Source organism: Cnephaeus nilssonii (assembly GCF_951640355.1).
Source record: "Cnephaeus nilssonii genome assembly, chromosome: 12".
Classification (NCBI taxonomy): Eukaryota; Metazoa; Chordata; class Mammalia; order Chiroptera; family Vespertilionidae; genus Cnephaeus; species Cnephaeus nilssonii.
This window is the reverse complement of record NC_137083.1, coordinates 76,344,078-76,350,675: the sequence shown is the minus strand read 5'-3', so window position 1 is coordinate 76,350,675 and position 6,598 is coordinate 76,344,078.

Sequence of the window (6,598 nt, the reverse complement as noted above, 5' to 3'; positions counted from 1 at the left end):
CTTTTATCCCATATCTTTTTCATTCTCCTCCATAGCATTTGTGCTCTCTTTTCTCTGCTCTATCCCTCTTTTCTCAGGTGGTCACTTATATTGGGGTTATTGGTGTCGTGAGTACGTTTGTGCTTAGTTCCCTCGGTGTTGTGTCTTGTTGAGGTGAATTTTATTCGGTCAGGCCAAGGGGCTTGAGAGCAAGCCACATAACCAGATACCTGGAGAGGAAACTACATCCACAAAAGGGTCAACAACACCCTAGACATAACTACAGAGGCAGGAAGAATCCGGCAGTGAGGAAAAGAGCATGAATGAGTGAGGGAGTAAAAGAGGAGAGTGTGGTCAGGTGGGGTATCTGTGTGTAAGTGAGTGAGTGAGGCACAGTTAGATCCCACAGGACCTTCAGGGGCAGGCTAATCAGGCTCGCCTAACTAGGCAGCTTCTGCTACCATTGCAAACAGTACTGGAAGGCCAGCTTGTCCTAAGGGGCCTAGCCTTTTTGAAGGGGAGAGCTGCTGTAACTGGGTTCCCAACCTCAACTCCAACCAGAGTGCCCTCAGATAACACCTGGGACTCTACAGCCACCCCTGCCAGGGACACGCTACCTAGGCTGTGATCCCACAGTCAACGAGGCTCCAGCTGCCCAGGGCGCAGGCTCCAGTGAGTTTGGAAGCAGGTTCCCCTCTGACTGGCCCAACGTTTTAGCTCAGGGCACTGCAACCACATGAACAGCAGACACATGAGCAGCCTGCTCCTGTCCAAGGAGAGCAGACCTGTGAACAACCCGCCACAGGCCTAAGAGCAGCAGCTTCACGTGGCCTGCCCCTGTCCAAGGAGCAGTAGCTGTGGGAGCAGCCAGTTCCACAGCAACCTCATAATCAGCCCACCCCTGTCCAAGGAACAGCAGCTATACAAGCAGCCTCCCCCACCAGCCAGAGGAGGCACCACTGCTGCGAATAGCACCCACCAAAGGAACCGCTGCCAACTGAGAAGCAGCTGGTACTGTAACCGCCCAAGGAGCAACTGCAGCCAGAGAATCTACGGCCATCCAAGGAGTAGCCCCTGCAAAGCTCGACATCTAGATCAGTCGGTGAAACCAAAAATTGGTAAACAAAGATACCCCCAAAGGAAAGAAAAGGAGGAAACACCAGAAAAGCAGCTAAGTGAAACAGAGGCATGCAATATGTCAGAAAAAGAATTCAGAATAAGGGTCATAGAGATCATAAATCGGATGGAAGAAAAAATTAACACCTTATGCAAGAGTCAAGAAGAAATGGATGAAAAAATCAACAACCCATGTAAGAACCAAGAAGAAATGAAGAGTGATATAGCTGCAATAAAAAACACCATGGAAAGTTTCAACAGTAGACTAGGAGAAGTAGAGGACCGAATTAGTGAACTAGAAGACAGGAAAGCAAAACACAGCCAAACTGAATTGCAATTTGAGAAATAAATTAAAAGACAGGAGGAGAGCCTAAGGGAGCTATGGGACAACATGAAACAAAGCAACATAGGAATAATAGAGGTGCCAGAACAACAGGAAGAAGAACAATGTTTAGAAGAACTATTTGAAGAAATAATGTCAGAAAACTTCCCTGATGTAGCAAAGAAAAAAGTCACACAAGCTCAGAGAGTCCCAATCAGGATGAACCCGAAAAGACCCACACCAAGACACATCATAATTACAATGGCAAATATTCAGAACAAAGAGAGAATCTTAAAGGCTGCAAGAGAGAGACAGAAAGTTACATACAAGGGAACTCCCATTAAATTATCAAATGATTTCTCAATAGAAACACATCAGGCCAGACAAGAATGGAAGGAAATCTACAAAGTGATGCAAACCAAGGGACTGAATCCAAGAATACTCTATCCAGCAAGGTTATCATTCAAAATTGAAGGGAAGATAAGGAATTTCACAGACAAAAAAAATGCTAAGGGAGTTTATCACTACCAAGCCAGCAATGCAAGAAATGCTAAAGGAACTGGTGTAAAAAGAAGAGAGAAAAAGGTAAGAAGAAACACAGTCTCAAAAAATAAAAATGGCTACAAACAAGTACCTTTCAATAATAACTTTAAATGTAAGCAGACTAAAGCTCCAATCAAAAGACACCGAGTGGCTGATTGGATAAAAAAACACAACCCATATATTTGCTGTCTACAAGAGACCCACCTCAGAAAAAAGGACTCATACAGATTGAAAGTGATGGGATGGTAAAACAACTTTCAGGCAAATGGAAATGAAAAAAAAGCCTGGGTAGCAGTACTTATTTCTGACAATATAGACCTCAAAGTAAAGGCCATAACAATAGATAAGGAAGGCCACTTCATAATAATAAAGGGATCGATACAACAAGAAGATATAACTCTGATAAACATATATGTACCCAATGCAGGAGCACCCAAATACATAAAAAAACTCCTGGAAGATATCAAGGGAGAGATCAAAAACAATACAATCATAGTAGGGGACTTTAATACACCACTGACATCACTGGATAAATCATCTAGACAAAAAATCAGCAAAGAAACAGCAATTCTAAATGACTCACTAGATCAGCTGGACCTAATTGACATCTTCAGAGCATTTCACCCCAAAGCCATGGAATATATATTCTTCTCAAGTGCACATGGGTCATTTTCAAAAATAGACCCCATATTGGGTTACAAACAAAGTCTCCCTAAATTCAAAAAGATTGAAATCATATCAAGCATTTTCTGAGACCACAATGGCATAATTTTAGAAATAAACTACAATAAAAACATTCCAAAAAATTCAAACACTTGGAAACTGAATAGCATGCTATTAAACAATGTTTGGGTTAACATTGAGATCAAAGAAGAAATTAAAAACATCCTGGAGACTAATGACAATAAAAACACAACAATGCAAATACTATGGGACACAATGAAAGCAATCCTGAGAGGAAAATTTATAGCTCTACAGGACTACTTCAAAAAACAAGAAAAATGGTAATAAATCATCTAACTCAACAACTCAAAGAATTAGAAAGAGAGCAACAAGAAAAGCCCACATTGAGCAGAAGGAAGGAAATAATAAAGATCAGAGCAGAAATGAATGACATAGAGACAAAAAAAAAAAAAAACCTCAACAATACAAAAGATCATGAAACCAAGAGCTGGTTCTTTGAAAGTATAAACAACATTGATGAACCCCTAGCCAGGCTCACCAAAAAGCAAAGAGAGAGGACCCAAATGAACAAAATCAGAAATGAAAGAGGAGAAATAACAACAGACCCCACAGAAATACAAAAGATTATTAAAAAATACTATGATCAACTCTATTCTAACAAACTAGACAACCTGGAGGAAATGGACACATTCCTAGAAAAATACAACCTTCCAAAACTTACTCAGGAAGATACTAAAAATCTCAATAAGCTAATAACTATGGAAGAAATTGAAGCGGTCATCAAAAACTTCCAGCAAACAAAAGCCCGGAGCCAGATGGCTTCACAGGAGAGTTTTACCAAACATTTAAGGAAGAACTAAAACCTATCCTCCTCAGACTATTCCAGAAAATTCAAGAGGAAGGAACACTTCCAAACTCCTTCTATGAAGCCAGCATCACCCTAGTACCAAGACCAGAAAAAGATAACACAATGAAGGAGAATTACAGGCCAATATCCCTCATGAACATAGATGCCAAAATCCTCAACAAAATTTTAAATCGAATCCAGCAGTACATCAGAAAGCTCATACACCATGACCAAGTAGGATTTATCCCGGGGATGCAAGGATAGTACAATATTCACAAATCAATAAACATGATACATCATATAAACAAATTGAGAGATAAAAATCACATAGTCATATCAACTGATGCAGAAAAAGCATTTGACAAAATCCAACACCCTTTCTTGATAAAAACTCTCAGCAAGCTGGGAATAGAAGGATCATACCTCAACATAATAAAAGCCATATATGACAAACCCACAGCCAACATCATACTCAATGGGCAAAAACTAAAACCATTTCCCCTAAGAACAGGAACAAGACAGGGATGCCCACTCTCCCCACTCCTGTTTGACATAGTACTGGAAGTATTAGCCATTGCAATTAGACAAGAAGAAGAAATCAAAGCCATCCAAATTGGAAAAGAAGAAGTAAAGCTGTCCTTATTTGCAGATGACATGATACTGTACATAGAAAACCCTAAAGACTCCATCAAAAAATTATTAGATTTAATAAATGAAATAGCAGAGTAGCAGGATACAAAATTAATGCCAAGAAATTTATGACTTTTCTATACAACAATAATGAACTTAAAAAAAGAGAGACTACAAACGCAATCCCATTTACCATCACACAAAAAAAATTAAGATACCTAGGAATAAACTTAACTAAGGAGGTAAAAGACCTATACGCAGAAAACTACACAACACTGAAAAAAGAGATAGAGAAAGACATAAACAGATGGAAGAATATACCATGTTCATGAATTGATAGAATCAACATCATCAAAATGTCCATACTACCCAAAGCAATCTTTAAATTCAATGCACTTCCCATTAAAATACCAATGGCATATTTCACAGACATAGAACGAACTTTCTAAAAATTCATCTGGAATAAAAAAAGACCCCAAATAGCTACAGCAATCCTGAGAAAGAAGAATAAAGTAGGAGGGATCTCAATACCATATATCAAGCTATATTACAAAGCCACTGTTCTCAAAACTGCCTGGTACTGGCACAAGAACATACATAAATCAATGGAATAGAATAGAGAACCCAGAAATCGATCAAAATCGCTATGCTCAATTAATATTTGACAAAGGAGGCATGAACATACAATGGAGTCAAGACAGTCTCTTCAATAAATGGTGTTGGGAAAATTGGACAGATACATGCAAAAAAAATGAAACTAGACCACCAACTTACACCATACACAAAAATAAACTCAAAATGGATCAAGGACTTAAACATAAGACGGGAAACCATAAAAATACTAGAGGAATCTATAGGCAGAAAAATCTCTGACATATGCCAAAAGAAATGCTTCACTGATACTGCTCCTAGGGCAATGGAATTTAAAGAAAAAATAAACAAATGGGACTACATCAAAGTAAAAAGCTTTTGTTCAGCAAAGTAAACCATCAATAAAACAACAAAAAAGCCCACTGTGTGGGGGAACATATTTGCCAATGATATCAACGTTAAGGATTTAATCTCCAACATTTAGAGAGAACTCATGCAGCTTAACAAAAAGAAGATGAACAACCCAATCAAAAAATGGGCAACTGACCTAAATAGACACTTTTCAAAAGAAGAGAGAAGGAAGGCCAAGAGATATATAAAAACCTGCTCAAAGTCACTAGTCATCCGAGAGATGCAAATCAAAACAGCAATGCGTTACCCTATCATACCTGTCAGATTGGCTATTATCAACAAGTCAACAAATGACAAGTGCTGGCAAGGATGCAGAGAAAAAGGAACCCTAGTGCACTGCTGGTGGGAATGCAGACTGGTGCAGCCACTGTGGAGAACAGTATGGAGTTTCCTTAAAAAACTAAAAATGGAACTCCCATTTGACCCAGTGATCCCACTTCTAGAAATATATCACAAGAAACTAGAAACTAAGTGCCCATCAGCAGATGAGTAGATTAAAAAACTGTGGTACATCTACACAATGGAATACCACCCTGCAGAAAAAAATAATGAGCTCATACCATTTGCAACAACATGGATGGAGATGGAGAACATTATGTTTAGTGAAATAAGCCAGGCAGAGAAAGATAAGTATCACATGATCTCACTCATTTGTGGAATATAGTGAACAACATAAACTGATAGAAAAAAAAATAGATACAGAGACAGAGAATCATCAATCAGAATGTGAAACCTCAGGGAAGTAATTGGGAGGTAACCAGAAACCCAAGAATGCCTGAGAACGCCTTTCTAACCATGTAAGCAATCATCGGGTGTACGGTAATATTACCTGGGGAAAATGGCGAAGTATTTTGGACTTATGCTCCTCCCTTCATAGGTAAGACCCCTTACGTGGGCTGATCCCCTGACTAATGTAGTCACCAATAATACCAAACACCTTGGTTATCCAGGAGGACCATGGGTGGGGCAAGAAAGTATAATTACACAGGGGTCTCCACCCAGCTTCCTTTTTGTATGACACAAAATCAAAACACTGCCCCTTTGTGTGTAAAATTAAAGAGAGGTTACTGGCGTGTGTGGACACCAAAGAAAGGGTGTCACTACTATCACTACTTGCCCCCGGGAGAGGTGCAGAAAATGTAACTAAGACCTTGTCAATACAAAAAGAAATGGACAGCCAGTTTGAAAGGGAATTGCCATGGCCTAGAGCAAAGAATATCCTTACATGATATTATTCTACAATGTCATTAAAATTTTCCCAGATTTGGATTACCCCCAGTACTTATAATATTACCTCCCACCTTTGCAGATCAATAAAAAAATCACCTTTTTGGTGCTTGGAGACAAAGGTAATACATCTCTTGATATTTTAGAATTACAACAGCATAATATACAATTATCCCAAGCAAACTTACAAACTAATTCTTTGAATGTCTGGCAGCAATTTAAAAAGGACATGTAAGGATTTAATCCCT